The following is a 19,163-nucleotide window of genomic DNA, read 5'->3' on the forward strand; positions in this document are numbered from 1 at the left end:
TATTTCATTATTTTGTGGCGGCGGTGGAGCAATTTTGGATACTCGAACAAAATCTGTATGTATATAGGGTTAATTGTTTTTTTACTCTGGACCCCCTTATCATTTTAGTTTAGTAAGTGGAGCATGTCGCAAACTAGTCCCATAAGTGAAAAATTTTCGCTGTTTTAGTCTTCCGGCGTCGGAGATGCCCGCGTGGCTCGCCGGAGGTGATGTGTCCGTCAGGTGTTGTTGATCTGGCGAACACGTGGATTTTTTATTTTATTTTCTTTTCATTTTTTAAATTTTTTTAAAAACTTATTTTTAATTTATTTTAAATTTTATTTGTATTTTTTTATTTTTTTATTTGATCCAATTAAAAAAAATAAAAAAATCCACGTGTCCGCCGGCAAGCCACGCGGGCGTCTCCGGCGCCGGAGGACTAAAACAACGAAAATTTTTCACTTATGGGACTAGTTTGCGACAGGCTCCATTTACAGGACTAAAATGATAAATGGTCCAGTTACGAGACTTAAAAAAATAGTTTACCCATATATATATATATATATATTCTCCGTTTGTTATAATTATGTTATTTTTAAACTGTTTTTTATATTTATATATAATTTATTTATAAATAATTTTATTCACTCATAATTTTATTATTTCTATATAATAAATAATAATCAATTTGCTATTAATTTTTAATTTTTTTTATCATTTTTTTAATAAAAATTCTATAATATTTTTCACGTTAATTTTTACCTATTTTATTTTTTATCAAAATATTACTCTCCCTCCGTTCCAAACCTGCAACATTTTCTTTTTGGTATGTCCAAACACCCTGCAACATTTCCAAAATAGGAAATAATTAATTATAGTTAATCTCTACCCCAAACTTTATTCCCTCACATCATCCAAATAAAAAAAATAAAATATATATTTCTCTCTCCATCACATCACCTAATTTATAAATTATCCTACTTAATACTATCCGAAAAACTCGTGCCAAAAATAAATGTTGCATCTTGTTTGGGACGGAGAAAGTATTATTTTATAATTTTTGTGCCCAAATAAAATGATATAATTTGTTCGAAGAAATTTATATTTAATATAAAATAATAAAATCATAGATCTATTTATCGATGAAGTATATAAATTGGATATACACAAATAATATTCATATAATCTAATATATATTTGGTAACAATAATAATTACCATATTAATTATAAGAGTATATAGTAACAACTATATCAATTATATGTATAATTTTAAAATAATTTTAACTTTCATTGCATATAAGTTAACATATCCATTGTTAAATGTGTGCTTATTTGGTGCTTTTATATATATATATATATATATATATATATATATTAAAATATAATAAAAATGCACAATGCTGCCTAAATTAATTTTTTTTTTTATCCATACGATTTTCAAGATATATATAAATATATATATATAATATGTATATTCTATAATTTCACAAAAAATCAACATTCAACTTATGATAATAAGTTTTATATTATGGACACTATATTTTATACTTTATATAAAATAAGTTAAATTAGACCAAAATACTGATGTGTTATTTGTGGGGTTTTGGTTTTAAATTTGGATTTTAAATTAGAACAGTTGTTTGATGTAATATTAATATATATTATTGTGATATTTTGAATATAAAATTAAATTTTAGTATAATATAATAAATAAAAAATAGATGTTTAATTTAATATTTTTTTAAAAAAATAAATTAAAATAATAAAATTAAAAACGAAATTCCACAAATAAATTCACCCTAAACAAGCAAACTTTTATATTTGCATTTTTTATTCTAATTTTTTAAGGGGTTACAATATATTTAACGTCACGAAAGGTGCATGAAATATCATGGCAAAAAAAATTAAAAGTATAGATAAATTTTTTTTTTTTTTTTGCCCTTGTGAGTGTATTAGTGTAAAAAGTAGTGGCAATTGTGTAATAAAAATGAAAAAGTATAGATAGTTTTATGGTGATACGATTATTTATGAAAATAAGACTATTATTTTGGACAGAAAAAATAGTAAACAAGATTATTGTATTGGGACAGACAAAAATAGTAAACAAGACTATTATATTGGAACGAAGAGAGTATGAAATATTTTCAAATTTTTTACATTTTTTTTAGTTGTGTCAATTTTCACGCATCAAATTATTATTATTATTATTATTATGTAATATTTTCATATTTATTGTGTAAATTCAATTTTCAAAATATACATTTCCTCTTTTTTAAAAAAAATAATAACAAAATACTTTTATTTTTTAATTAAATTACAAATATATTATTACACATAGGAATGAGAATAGGCTAGGTGGTCTGTATAAGGCCTAGTCTGGCCTGATCTATTTACTAAAAAGGCCGGGTCAAAATAATTTTTAAAGTCTTTTTATTTAAATAGAATAGACTTAGGTTCAAGAAAAAACTTTTTTTATTAATAGGCCGATCTATTAATTATTATTATTTTTTTAAAAAAAATATTTTTTTATTATTATATATTAAAAATAACTTTCTATCTAATAATAATATTTATTAAATAATTTTAATTATAAATTTATTATAAAAATAGAATTTTTTAAATTTTCTATATATTAAATAATTATATGTACTTTATTTTTTTTATTTCTAACTAATTTGCAAATAAATAAATAAATAAAAATATTATGTAGTCTTTTAAATAAGTTTGTAGGCCAAACTAAACTTTTTAAAATGCTAGGATGAGGCTTCTTTTTTTAAAAAATAAAATAAAATAAAATTCAGGCTAGCAGACAGGTTTAGATCAGATCTTTTTAAAACAGACTATGCCTATTTAGCCAAAGTTTGGTCTGACCTAACTTATTTCCACTCCTAATTACACAATTACTTTATATATAAAATCAAAGACAAAAATGTCAAAATCTCTTACGCACTTCTACTAACAAATAACGTCATATTATTTCTTAATTTACTATAAAATCTTAAAAGATCCATTTGATTAGGGATGTAGGGGGTACTATTTACCTCACAAAAATATTATATCAAAATACTACATATTAATTATTATATCAAAATGTAATACGATCAATGAAAAAATGACAAAAATATTTCTATTAGTGTCTTATAATACTATTATAATGACATTTATACAAAAAATTATACAAATATAAAAATATTTTTAACGTTAAGTACAATATCGTAAAAAATAAATGTAACTCTTAGAGACGGACGGAGATAGTATTATTTAAACGAAAACTCAAATCAATATTTTCCGGATCAAAACACAAAAGAATACAATCAATATTTTATATAAAATTGATCATTAAATATTATGTTTTTGAGAGAAATATCCAAAAAAAAATGTTATAAAAAATTGTAATCTCTAATAATAATAATAATAATAAATTTGTATATTTAACTTACTATACATATGTGGAAATTAATTTAGCAATAGTAGATCAATATTATTATTATAATTACAAAATTATATAGTACTCCTTCCGTCCCGGATATTTTGTCATTTTTACTATAGATACGGGAATTTATAAGGAATATAATTAGTAAATAATTAAAAATATATTAGCAAAAATAATTATCGTATAATAAAAATAATTATAGATTAAGATTAAGATAACTGATTAGTTAATTAAAATTTAAAAAATTATAAATTAAATTTTTTAAAATAAGTCTAAAGTGTATAATTTTTTTCCAAAAAAAAAAGTATCAAAATAAGTGGGACAGAAGAAAATGAAAAGATGGACATGAAAAGTGAAATGGAGAGAATATATTTTTTTACGGCAATAATTTGGCAATATAATATATATAATCATTATAATTTGATAATATATATATAGTTTATTTTGTATATGTGTATCGGTGAAGATTGCCTATCTATTTTATTTTATTTTATTTAAAATGTAATAATAGTCTAATTGAAAACAAAATTTTCTATAAATAGAATATCATTGATTAATTTTACTTTTATATCATAAAAATATTTTTTTTGGCAATTTTTATTTTATTATTTTCTATATTTCTAAACACATATATATATCTACAAAATATAGTATCAAACTATTGTATAAATCATAAACACAAACCTCAATAAATATAAAATTATCACAAACCAAATACAATTATTTTTTTATTTTATTTTTTTGTTGGTATATACTCTGTTACAATACCCAAATATTGTTATGCACTCAATTTTTTTATTTTATTATTTTTTTGTTTTATGTCGGTGATATTTTTCTATTTTATGTCGATGATATCAATGTAATTGAATTTATATTACATTTATTTGTGTTCGGTTTTTGGCCAATTAGTCGAATGACAAAGTCTGTATTAGATTGATTTTTTGATTCACTTCTTATTCCCTCGTAGACTTTGATCAACTTTTCGGACTATATAATAACTTTACAATAACCAATCAAATATCACACCAACTCAAACATTCTTTGCAGGACCATAATAATAATAATAAGGGTAAACTATTTTTTTAGTTTGATAACTGGATTCCTTTATCATTTTAGTCCTATAAGTGGAACTTGTTGCAAACTAGTCCTATAAGTAAAAACTTTTCGTTGTTTTAGTCCTCCTGCGCCGAAGACGCCCGCGTGGCTCGCCGGAGGTGACGTGTCCGCCCGGTGTCCCACCAAGTCAGCGACACCTGGCGGACACGTGGATTTATTATTATTTTTTTTCATTTTTTTTCATTTTTTAATTTTTTTTAATTGGACCAAATAAAAAAATACAAATAAAATTTAAAATAAATTAAAAATAAGTTTAAAAAAAATTTTAAAAAATGAAAAAAAAAATAAAAAAATTCACGTGTCCGCTAGGTGTCACTGACCTGCCGATACGTCACCTCCGGCGAGCCATGCGGACATCTACGGTGCCGGAGGACTAAAACAACGAAAATTTTTCACTTATGGGACTAATTTGCGACATGTTTCACTTACTGGACTAAAATAATAAAAGGTCGACTTAATAGACTAAAAAAAAACAGTTTACCATAATAATAATAATAATAATTATGTTCTCTTTGTCTATTAAATTTATTCTTATTTATTTAATTCTTTTTTAAAATTTATCTTATTACTAACTTTGATAAAGTCAGTAATCAAATGTACTAGTATAATTTATTCAACACCTACTACTATTTTTATTAGATTTTATCTCTTCCTTTATTTTAATTTTTAATTAAATTTTTAAAAATATCTTTAACTATCTTTTACTTTTATTATTTTTTTTAATAGAAAATATATTTATTTTTACATTTATGTGTCGGACCTAAATAAACTAATTTTAACGGACGAGAAAATAATAGAATTAAAGAAGTAAAAGAAAATAAAAATTCGACAATACAATCACAACTTTAAAAAAATAAAATAAAATAGTAAAGCTCAACCAAAAATAAATGGACCATAAAGGTCAGGCCCAAATTAACAGAAAGGACAAGTTAGCCCAAGCCATGAAAAAATTACAGATCCTTGTTAATAATAATAATAATAATAATAATAATCCATGAATTATAAAGAATTATAAAATTTGACGAACACGTAAATTTTATTTTATTTTTTAATTTATTTTAATTTTTTTTCAATTGGATTAAATAAAATAAATTTAAAATAAATTTTTAAAAAAATGAAAAAAAAATTAAAAAAATAATAGTATCCACTTGTCCGCCAGGTCAGCGACATGTAGCCTCCGGCGAGCCACGCGGGCGCCTCCAGCGCCAGAGGACTAAAATAACAAAAAATTTTCACTTATGAAACTAGTTTGCGACATGCTTCATTTATGGGACTAAAATGACAAGGAAGTCCAATTACGGGACTAAAAAAATAGTTTACCTTTTTTTCAATTAAAATAAGTATGGTTAAAAGATAAAATCATTATTGAAATTAATAAGAAACATAAACAAACAAAGTCCAAATTGAGAATTAAATTGAATTTCCTTGTGTCAATGTGAAGACGAGGATAAATCCAAATCCAACAAAAAAACAAATTTAACACTTCTCATTTTTGTGAGGCTCTATTGTTTTTTTATTCAAGAAGAAATCGAATAACTCCAAATTTAATTGAATGACGATAGACTCGGAGGCAAATTCTGGCGGCATCTTAACTGGCATACATTTGGCTACAAAAACAACAACTTTAAGCGGTGGCTGCAAATAGCTCATCTAGAACAACATCGAGTTAGGGACTCTGAAAGACCATGGAGTCTTTCTCCCTTCGATTCCAAGTAGTGCCCTGGGATTTCATAACAAAAACTGCAATCTTCTTTCCATTACCATACTTACAAATTTCTTGGTGGCTTGAACTTTGACGATTTGCAGAAAAAAGAACAATACGTACTTGTAGCTGCATGTTAATAAAGCCTAAATTGAGAAGACAATAATCATGTTGTATTTCTCCTATTTCTTTTATCTTTACAGTTTATATATATATATATATATATATATAAACATTACCATGTTTAATTTGTTTTAGTTTTTTCAGTAGTCTCAAACTTGTCTAAATGTCTTATAAGAGAAAGTATGAATCTGAATTTGAAAAAAGTATTAAAAAAAAAAAAAAAAAAGGGTAAACTGTTTTTTTAGTCCCGTAACTGGACCCCTTATCATTTTAGTCCCGTAAGTAGAGCCTGTCGCAAACTAGTCCTATAAGTGAAAAATTTTCGCTGTTTTAGTCCTCCGGCGCCGGAGACGCCCGCGTGGCTCGCCGGAGGTGACGTGTCCGCCAGGTCAGCGACACCTGGCAGACAAATGAATTTATTTATTTTTTTCAATTTTTTTTAAATTAAATCAAATCAAAAAATTAAAAATATATAAATAAAATTAAAAATAAGTTTTAACAAAAATTTAAAAAAAAATAAAAATCCACGTGTCCGCCAGGTCGGTGACCTGGCGGACACGTCACCTCCGGCGAGCCACGCGGGCGTCTCCGGCGCCGGAGGACTAAAATAGCGAAAATTTTTCACTTATGGGACTAGTTTGCGACAGACTCCACTTACGGGACTAAAATGATAAGGGGGTCCAGTTACGGGACTAAAAAAACAGTTTACCAAAAAAAAAAAAAAGAGCAAAATGAGTTGATTCAATCCCAAGGTTGAGTAGTTGTTACATTTTCAAGTGAAGAGCCATAAAGTTTTACTCAAAATCAAAATATTGTTAGTATTATTGTTGGTCATTTTGATTATGCTCGTAATGTTGAAATTAGTATCAACGTTCGTGAAAACATTACATTTGAAAATGATGATGAACAAGTGAATAAAAAAATTGACTTAGGTGATACTATCGGGCCTAATGTTGAGCATGTTGATGTTGATAATTTAACTAATAGTCAAAATAATGATAATCATGACATTACTAAATTGAGTTTTTTTTATTCTATTAACATTTTTTATCCACAGATGATAAATTCTTTAGCAATAAAGGTCCTCAGAGAGATATATCCATAATAAAATATCATTAAGATAAACTTGGAGGAAAATTTTCAAATTCTTTTTACATTAGAGTTTTGCCAAACCAGAAAAATATGTGAAAGAGATTGACTTCTATACTGAAAAAAAATTTGGTAGTTTTTTATTTTTGTTGTAAAGTATTTAAGAAATGGTGTGCGAAAAGACAATTAGCAAATGAAAATTTTAATGATTGAAAACATCTTTTTATTAGAATTAAAGAATATGAAAGTGACATGAAACATGTTCAAAACATGGCTATTTGGTATAATTTGAGTTAAAAGGCTTTAAAAAAAAATAATATAATTGACAACGTTGTTCAAATGTGTTTTTTTTTTTTTTTTTTTTAAGTCATTGGAAAAAATGTCTAGCTAAGAATGACTCATATAGTAAAATTTCTTGTAAAACTTAATATAGTATTTCGTAGTACTAATGAAAAATTATATCAAAATAGTAATGAAAACTTTTTGGGATTAGCTGAAATGATATGAATTTGATCATTTATGCAACAACATGTTCGTCATATTACTAATTATGAGATTCATATTCATTAATTTGGTCACAATATTCAAAATGAGATTATTCTTTTACTTGGAGATACAAATATGTTTGGCTTTCTATTTTCTTCAAAAAAATTGCATTAGTTAGATGATTTAAGTCTAAAGTTTTGTTGTATGAATTTGGAAGATAAACTTAAAAATTGTGATATTCATAGCTATAACTTATACGGGGAGTTGAAATTACTTCAAATATTTTTACCAAAAGAAAAATTGAGAGTTCTTGATATTTTAAATTTCTTGAAACGTGTTGATTGTTTTCCTAATACAATTATAACGTATAGGATATTATTAATAATTACTGTATTGGTTGAGCATGACACAAAGAATTTATCTAATTTACATTGATATTGTAATAAAATTTATTAAGTGCATGTTCAAGAAAATAACAACCGTCAATTTTTGTATTATTAAAATATATATTCTTTATTATAAAAGATGGTGGAGTATATTAGAAAATGGTAGAGTATTAAATTATTTGTTATAAAAAATATATATATTCTTTATTATAGAGAATGGTAGAGTATATTAAATAATTAGTATGTAGTATTATAATGGAGATTGGCCAAACATTTGTGTCGAACTTTTGGGACACATTACTATGTCTTATATTCTACTTTTTCTCACGAAATTGTGTTTCACATAACATGGCTTGTGTTTCTCCTTATCCATTTCCTATGCTATATTTAGGCTTAGTACATCTATATATAAAATAATTGTCATAATATTACTTGAAAATGCCCAAATAATTGCCTTTTGAAAAAATAAACCAATTATACATGTTTATTAAATATATAGTAAAAATTATTATACTCCCACCCTCTCTTAAGAAAGAATTTTATTTTCTATTTTTGTCAATTTTACAACAAGAGTATTAATTTTTATTTTAATAATTGTATTATCTATCTAACATAATAAATAATTTTACAGTGTATAATGTATTACACAAATATCATTACTTTTATATTACATGTACTTAATAGGGGTATTTTGTCTTTTATATTACAAACCAATGTAATACTAATATTATAAAATCAACGTACAAAAAAATGAATATTACTATTCTTATGAGACAACCCTTTATCATTTTAGGACAATAATAGAGGTTGTATATATTTTGTCTCTCAACCACAAAAAATTTGGCAAAAATGGTCACCGGTCACCGAAATTGTCACGTTGTCGCTGAAAATGTCCGTTGGTGCTAATTTGGCGTTGACGTGATTAATCTTTCAGCGACAAATGAATTTATTTTTTTTAAAAATAAAAATTATAGAAAAAATTAATAAATATACAGTTTTTTTAAAAAGTATCCACTTGTGGCCTGTGTGGTGCTTATAGATCAGCTACTCCAGCCCCAAATTAGTATAAACAAGTTTACTCAGCTACAAATTTTTGTAGCTGGAAGATCAAACATATACATACTTTAGTTACGACTATAATGATAAAGGGTCAAGTACGATTTTATTTTTTTTAAAAAAATTGTCTTTACTTCTTAGATACAAGACATATATGATATATTACTTAAAAGGGTAAACTGTTTTTTTAATCCCGTATCTGACTCACTTTATCATTTTAAAATTTTAAGTAGACCATGTCTAAAAATAATCATGTAAATAAATTTTTTTTGCTAAAATAGTTCTCCAGTGCCGGACTTGCCACGATGGCCTGCCGTTGGTGACATAGCGCTGACGCGGGTGACATATATTTATTTACTATTTTTTTAGGCTAAATATATAAAAAATAAATTTATTTTGTAATTTTAGGGGTTTAGAAATTGAGATTCTAAAATTTATTCGTAGTTTGAGCGCATTTAGGTCAAATACCGTTAAATAAGGACCGCTGAGGGGGTTAGACGCAAAGTTTATGAAACCACGAGTAAGTTTGACGCAGTTTTAAAAGTATGGGGGATTTGGTGCAATTTCATGAAACCGCATGTAAATTTTGTGCAATTTAGCCAAAAATAGTATGTATTTTAATATATGAGCAAACCCAATATTAAAGAAAAACACAATCGCAATATAAAATAAAAATAATTTCAATAATTAATGTGTTGTAATTCCGTAAGGGATGACTGGTGGTGTGGAATGACGAGGTGATTCAAGTCTTATCTGTCATACAAATAATAATAATTGATATGTTGTATTTATAAATGACTTCGTTCACCCAGTGGTTTTAAATGAAATAATTTTTTAAATTGAATATTTAAATTCTCTAGTAAGTATTTTTTATTTTTACCTTTTATATAAACATTTTGTATCTTTTATTATTATTTTTGGAAAATTGCAATTCAAAAATAGTAGTGCAAGAACATCGTGATTGTGTCTATTAGATAAATATTTCATCCGCTCCAAATAATAAGAACATTTGGGATGGATACGAGAGTTAAAGAATAATATGTTATATTGACAGCGTGTATAAATTTTTTTAAAAGACCAAAATGCTCCTACTTTATATAATTATTGTAAAAAAATGAGAATAATTTATAAAAAAAAGTAGAGAGTTAGTTACCAAAAATGAAAATGAAATTATTATTTTGGAACAAACGAAAATGGCAAAATGAGACTATTATTTTGGGACGAAGAGAATATATAAATTTAAATTTATATACTTTTAAGAAAAATATAAGATAAAAGATTTTTTCAGTTTAGAAATAATAATAAAAAAAATTAGTTGAATTAATTTTTTAGTCTCGTAGGTAACCTTTTTATTATTTTAGGATCATAATTAGATATTATATTGTATTAATTCCATAACTAAAAAAGTTTGGCAAAAATAATCCTAAGACGTGTGAATTGCTGACATAGTCACGTTGTAACATAACCGAAAATTGTGTAGATATACGTGGACAACGTCTCAAAATCATTTATGTCCAAATTTTTTAGCTATAAAACTAATTCATTATATAGTCTAGTTATGATTCTAAAATAATTTTCATATATATTTTTTTTTATATATCAATCATACAAATATCTGGCGTGTCAACTCCAATGTCTAAAGATCATTTCATTAAAAAAATAAATAAATAATTGTAGAACTAATCATGTCTAATTATATATTAAAATAATAATTGGTGTCACGTATTTGAGTAACAAAACATTTGTTCCTAAAAAAAATAAAAATAATAAAAAAAAATTAGATATTTTATTCTATTTTTGTAAAAAAAATGTATTTGAGATGAGATTTAAAAATAATAATAATAGTTGATGGATGTGTCAAAATTTCCAAAAGTTTGTATATAAACAAAAAGTATTTGGTTGTATTTAAATATATTTTAAAAATATTTTGAGTTTAAAGGTTTTTGGGTTGTTTTCTTTTAGTGTTCAAATTTATTTATTATTTTTTAAATTTTATCAATAGTAAGAATTATACAAATATTTTTAAAATATTTTTTTATATTAATTTTAGATATTTTATAACAAATAACATATTTTATTAAAAATAGTATAGGAAAAAAAAATGAAAGCAAAATTAAATTAAAATTAAATGCATGATGTGATAATTAATTTTTTTATGGTTATTTTTTTACACTCTTGGTCCCATTTAAAATAATCTATTTCATTTGAAACACATTATTTAAGTAATATAATTTAATTAGTTAATAATAATAAATTATAATATTATTTTATTATATTTTTATATGAATAGTATTATTAGTAATTTTAAAATAGAAATTAATATATATAATTAAAATAAATTTGAAATATATTTTAAGTATTTTAAATATGGAATATATCTCAATAAAATATATGCAAAATAAAGATTATTTTGTAAAGAATAAAATTTTATATAATAAAAATATATTTATTTATTTATAATTAAGATAAATTAATTTTATAAAAATAGTAGAGTTTTTAATATAGATAATTTTTTTTTTTTTATTGAAGAGAGAGATAAAAATAAAGTAGTTTTGATTGGGTCCCACATGATGTGTTATGTTATACTCCATTCATAAAAAAAAAAAAAAAAATAGTTTTATTTTGTCATTTTCGTTCGTCCCAAACGATAGTCTCGTTTCTATTTTTGATATCCAGCTCCTCATTCTTCTATAAAATTATCATCACGTTTTCACAATAATTACATAAAGTAGGAACATTTTGGTTTTTTTAAAAAACTTTTACACCGAATATTAATATAATATTAATATTTCTTAATTATCGTGTTTATTCCAAATGTTTCTATTATTTTGGGAGCGAAAATTTTTTTGCTTATGGGACTAAAATGATAAGGAAATCTAATTACGAGACTAAAAAAAAAATTTTTTTTATATAATTTATATATTATATTTGAATTAAAATTTAAAATTGAAATACCAAATTAATATATTATAATTTATAAAATATAAAAACGAACAATATGTCATTTCGATTAATTTTAATTTTAAAATATAAATAACAAAAAATAAAAAATATATTTTTTATACTTTAATTTAAAATCTTTAAATATAATTAATAAAATTTAAAATAAATTATAAAAATTATATAGAGAAATACTATTATACTAATAGTATGTCCCTTTGTGTATTTTAAATAGTTTAAAAGCATTTTCAACTCTGTAACATCAAACAGTTTTTTACAAAAAATTGCTTTTATAATAATTTATCCAAATATAAAATCGAACTGCCACTACAAAAAAATATCAATTTTGTAACGAGATTTTTTCGTTCTTAAATTCACTTTTTCCGTTACTAATGATATTAGAGACGGAATTAGAGATGAAATTACATTAGCTACGTGAACTTTAGGAACGGAATTCCGTTACAAATATACTATTTTTTTTGTAGTGTGCTTCTACTTTTGGTTTTTGTTTACTTTTTTAGCCGATCCAAACCACCCCTAAATAGTTTAATTACAATAAAAAAAATTATAAATTATAAATTTTAAAATAAAATTAAAATGTATAATTATATTTAAAATAAAAATAAAAAGAGTAAATAAATATGCATGTTGGAGAAGGCAAACCTGTTTTGTTGTCCTGTCATTTAATATTAAAAAATTGGGTGTGAAAACTGCGAGTTCGTGTCTGCCTAACAACACACAAACATTTTCTTTTAATTAAATAAATACATACATACATAAAGTCTGTCTATATACATATTTCTAAATTTTACGAAAATATTTATTAATAATATATTTTATGAAATTATAAAATTATTATACTCCCTCAGTGGACACGTAACTTATATAAATTAAAATGAATGATCAAATTACTTTTCTTCGTTTTTTTTTTATTTTTTTTTATAGAGGATTGAAAAAAAAAAGTAGATTAAAGGATAATTAAGGATAATTTTGGAAGAAAATATAGATAGTTTTATTATACACTGGAAGGCGGTGGCTACGGTGCTGAATTTTAAATTCACCACTATGTTAACCAGTATATTGTGTACTATTAGACAACATATAATATTACTACAAATAGCACATTTATATGTTACTACTCCCTCCGTCATTTAAAAATATGTTCACTTTCCTTTTTGAGTTGTCATTGAAAAATATTCTCGTATTTTTTTTAAGTAAAAAATTATTACATTTTTGTAATTTTTTTTACTATAAAAGGAAAAAGTAAAAATTATTTCTCACTTTTTTTAAAACCCGTGTCCGGTTAAATGAGCACACATTTGCATGACGGATGAAGTATAATACAAATACAACACATGAACAAAAACACACATGCAATAGTCTCAACAGAACACAATATTACTACAGACAGCACACAGTATTATTACGGACAACACATTGTATATGTTAATATAATACAAATACAACACATGCTATAGTCTCATACAACACACACAACAGTTGATTTTAGCACATGGCATACATGTATACAACACACTTGTTATTATTAAAAAGCAGCAGATACCCTTATTCTACATAACATGGATTGTGTAATACTAATGTGTGTTATTTGTATATATAACGCGTGTTGATGTGAAAAATCAGTATAGTACTGGTATTTTCAAATTTTCAAATTAGCAACGTAATCTTCCACATAGTGAGACTATTTGTACTAAATAAGAAAAAAACACAATAGTTTTGAAACGGATAAAAATATGTATAATTTTTTAAAAATTATCATATTATATATTTAACTTTTTTATTATTTTTTTAAAAATATTCTCTCCGTTCCAATACAATAGTCCTATTTATCATTTTTGTCTATTCCAAAACAATAGTTTCATTTTCATAAATAATCATATCACTATAAAACTATCCTTACTTTTTCATTATTAATACACAATTGCCACAACTTTTTGCATTAATACACTCACAAGGACAAAAAATAATTTTATTTACTTTTTACTCACAACTAATATAATATTAATATTTTTTAAATCTCGTATAAAATATAACTCAGATTATAATTCTGCCACGGAGGAAGTATTAAAAATATAAAAATATGTGTATAAACGAGGTTAGGTATATTATTATGACATGTGCAGTTTGTGGAATTCCTTCACGCCGGAACCCTAACTTCGCTTCAATGTCTCTTTCACATCTTCTTGTCAAATTACTACTTTGCCCTTCGAAATTTTCTATACCTTTGATTTGAGGATGACAATATATATATATATATATATATTATTTAAATAGATCCCATATTGGCCATACTGTTCATCAAGTTTACTTTCAATTTATTTAATATTTAAGTTTTAAATTCGTAAATTATTATTAAATTAAAATTTAATAAAACCAGATTTCAAGAAAATAAACTTGGAAAAAAAAAATTTGTTTGGTTGTTGTTTTTTTAGTTAAATAAATTTTTAATATAATATTTTTAGAAAAAAAATAAATGTAGTTTTAATGGAACAGTGGAATTATACAATATAATAATAAAAATAATATTAATAGTAACAACAACATAAAGATTATAAAATTTTAGTTTTGAATTTTGATTTTCAATAATAAAATTTTGAATTAAAATAATTATTTGATGTGATATAAATATGTGTTGTGAAATTTTGAATGGAAACTTAAATTTTATTATAATATAATAAAAATATATAAATATTTAATTTAATATTTTTTTAAAAAAAATTAGAATAATAAAATTAAGTGTAAAATCTTACTAGTAAATTCAAAAATGTTTAATTAATATTGAATTTAATTATTTGAATGTTAGAATGTCTAAGATAATATATATATATATATATATTTTTAATATGTTTTATTATTGCATGTTTTTTTAGATCATAACATGTGAAAATTCTATTTTCTTTTTTTCCTTTTACGTATTTTTATTAATTTAATTTATATATTAGTAAAATTGTTTATAGCATAATAAAAGTGTAAAGTGTTATCTAAAAATACAAAATATATACAATAATTAAACGAAAATATCTTAAATATGAAATAATAATAATAATAATAATAATAATAATCTCTTCATCCTAAATACTACTATCGTACTCCAACTCTAAAATTTCATTTATTTTTTGCATGTTGATCTTTAATCTTAATTATTATATCAAAATATAATGCAAATTAAGAAAAAATTATAAAAATACTTTCATTAGTGTCGTATCGTACTAATAGAATGATATTTGTACAAAAAATTATACAAATATCATGATATTTTTATTGTTAAGTATAATGACGTAAAAGGTAAATGTGACCCTTAGAGACGGACGGATGAAGTATGATATTATAATTATTGTAGACACGAGAGTTTAGAAGATATATAATTAATAAACAATTAAAAATTTACTAGTAAAATTAATTATAATGTAATATAAATAATTAAAAATTAAGATGAAAATAATTAATTTGTCTAATTAAAATTACTAAAAAAAATAGAAAAATGTCTCTGAAAAATTGTCTCTGAAATTTTATAAATATGGGACAATTAATTGAATAATCTCAAAAAATATCTCGAAACTGTTGCCGTGGTCGCTTGTTCGTGACAATATGAAAAGTCACTCTATGACGAGAGATATTGTCTTGTCTGGTTGACTGAGAGATTGTCATGATAATAAATTGTTTCGAAATTTTCCTCAAACTCCGTCGAGACTATATTTTGTCTCAAACAGCCATAACAACATCCAAAACTATATTTTTTCACAAACCATGACAACAATTGTGACTATATTTAACGCTCATGACAATTTTTGTGACTTTAAATTGTCTTCAACAACCGTGACAACATCCGAACCTATATTTTGTCACCTACAGTCATGATAATTTTTTAGACTTTAGTTTGTCTCCAACAACCATGAAAAAAGCCAAGACCATATTTTATCTTGAACTGCCGTGACATTTTGAGACAATATTTGTCTCCAAAATTTTGAGACTAAATATTGTCTCAAAATGCAATGACAATTATCGAGACTATATTTTCTCTCAATCGGCCACCACAATTTCCAAAACTATATTATGTGTTGGACAATCATGACAACATCCGAAGCTATATTTTATCTTAAACAACCGTGATAATTTTTTAAACAATATGTTGTCTCGAAGAACCATATGACAATATTTGAAATCGTGTCCTATATTTCATTTCAAATAATTATAGCAACATAGGAAATTACATTGCACACGTTCTAATACCAAAATAAGTTAATTAATTAGATTAGTTTATTCTCCACGATATTTTCACCCAAATGAATACATATGAATATCATAAATAAAAACTGCCATATGAAATTATTATACCACACACCAAAATAAAATTATAAATTGTCATGGTAATAAATATAAAAAGTAAAACAATAGAAATATATTAAATTTTTAATAAGTGCAATTGAAAATCATCACTCCTCATGCGACGCAGAGTCATTTGTTGCCTCATCATTGTCGTCATCATTATCATCATCTTACTCATTATCTTCTTCATTTGTTGGAATAAATTCAATAGGATCATTCTCATCTAAAAGTGGTAGATCTTTCATATGGTTCAAAGCTTGCATCGGCTATTAAGAAGGAGCAGTGTCTTCACCAAAATAGATGTGAGGATTATGAATATGTATAACTAATCGAGGTAAAACCTTAACTTGTTTTGTCTATTTAATTATGTAAAAGTTACTAATAAAATTCTATAAAAATAAAATACAAAATAATCAAATGATTTATTTGATACAAAACTAACCTCCTCTAGTGCTTTTGATTTGTCCCAACCAACATATTTTGTATCGAACGAATTTCATCTAAATGATCCGTGGAATGAGGTGACGGATAATTTGGTGCACAGTGCACTTGAGTTTTAGAAATAATTGTTTTATAAATAAATTAAAAAGTTATATACTCCATATTAGCAACAATATTTTAGTAGTACTAAATAATCAATAAATAAATACTATTATATACTATTATATACTCATGAATGTCAAAATATATATATATATAATAATTACTTATTAATATAAAAAATTCTAACTATTATAATTGATTTCTCACCTCGAGAACGGAGAACCACAAAGCTTCACTCTAGCCGTCTTTTCACATGATACTCGACCTTTACGATTAAATATCTTGTATGCATCAACACGATTATTTGTAGATACTTGAACAAAGCTATTTTGGGTACTTTGAGTGAATAACGTACCTCGACTTCAGATAAATTGTAAATAATTATTACCCTAATCAATAATGATGAATATTTTCTCTCTATTCTTCCAACACCATTTTTGAATTGCGATTCCTAAAAAAAGAAAAAAAAATTTCAAAAAATCAAAAATTCAAATACTCATTACAAAGTCAAAAGTCAAATATTCAACTTAAAATAATATATTTTATAATTTTTACACAGTTTCTTGTACTACATATAAAAAATTATTTTATATAAAAATATTGCGAGAACGGAGTCATTATGTCTCAATTCACTAACAATAGGTGTTCTACCAACATTTCACTATTCCTAATACATATAATATATATTTTATTCTCGTACAAAAAATAAATATTCAATATTAAATATTACATTTTTTATATTATCGATATAAGTGTCTATACTTCATATTAAAAAATATCTCAAACTAAAATACATAACAAACAAAACCCTTTGGGTGTGTATTCATTTTGTAGTTTTGGATGAATGTACTTTTTATACTGGAGATATAGAACCGTGTCTTTAATATAAAAATTAGTATATTGTATTGAATTATTAATTTTTTGGATGAATGGAGTATATATTATATTGTGTTAATATATATCAGTCAATAATAGGTCGAGTGAACAAACTCTCTATTATTTGCAAGTTGAAATGAACATTTCTAATCTATATAATAGATTGTGTATGAATGTGTATAGATTAATCTATTCATAGGTCGTAGAGATCCTATCTAATTTTTTTTGGTAAGAAATCGTCAACAATGGTTTAATCGGAAAAGTCTGTCGAAATTGATTTGTTCAAAGGATTTTCTGGCCTCTTCAAAAACAGATTTGGACTATTTCACGATATCCGAATAATTAATGTAACGAAAAGACAAAAAATAAAGCTAATAAAATAAAGAAGAGGATGGACATTATAATTAAAGAAGCTGAAATTGATGAAAATCTGAAAAAAAAAATATTGCAAGAATTTCTTGAAAATATAGAGGAAAAATTGCAGCAAATTATTGAAGAAAATGATGAATAATTTGTGTAGAATAATTTGATGTGATGTGGAATTTTGCTTCTATATCTTTGATTATGGATATTTTGTTTGGATAATGCTTCCCATTTTTGGATAATTTTCTATCTTTTTTTATATTCCCACCAAAATTTCAAATTTTTTTAAATAGTGTGTTTGTTCGGAGGTTTGGATTTTGGATACAAATTTAAATAGTAAAAAATTTGAATTGAAATAGTGGTATGATGTGGTATAAACAAGTAATGATGCGATATTTTGAATGTAAAATTTATTTTTTAGTATAGTATAAAAAATAGAAAATAAATATTTGATGTGATGTTTTTGAAGAAAAAATTTAATGTGAATAGTAAAAATCCCCCCAAATTCTTCGAGCAAACACACAATTACCTCAATGTTGATCATATCCATTCCATGATTACTTCATCGGCCATCTGGAGCTTGGGCCGGTTGGATCATTGGGCTAGACGAATTGTTGGACCGCGGATTGTTTGCTTTGGTCTGTTTTACATTAAATTTTTCTTCTATTCTAATTTTTTTCACAATTATTTGACCTTCCTCTACAAAATGGCTCTTCATGTCAC

This window comes from Andrographis paniculata, unplaced genomic scaffold (assembly GCF_009805555.1).
Source record: "Andrographis paniculata isolate CXL003 unplaced genomic scaffold, ASM980555v1 Contig14END, whole genome shotgun sequence".
Lineage (NCBI taxonomy): Eukaryota > Viridiplantae > Streptophyta > Magnoliopsida > Lamiales > Acanthaceae > Andrographis > Andrographis paniculata.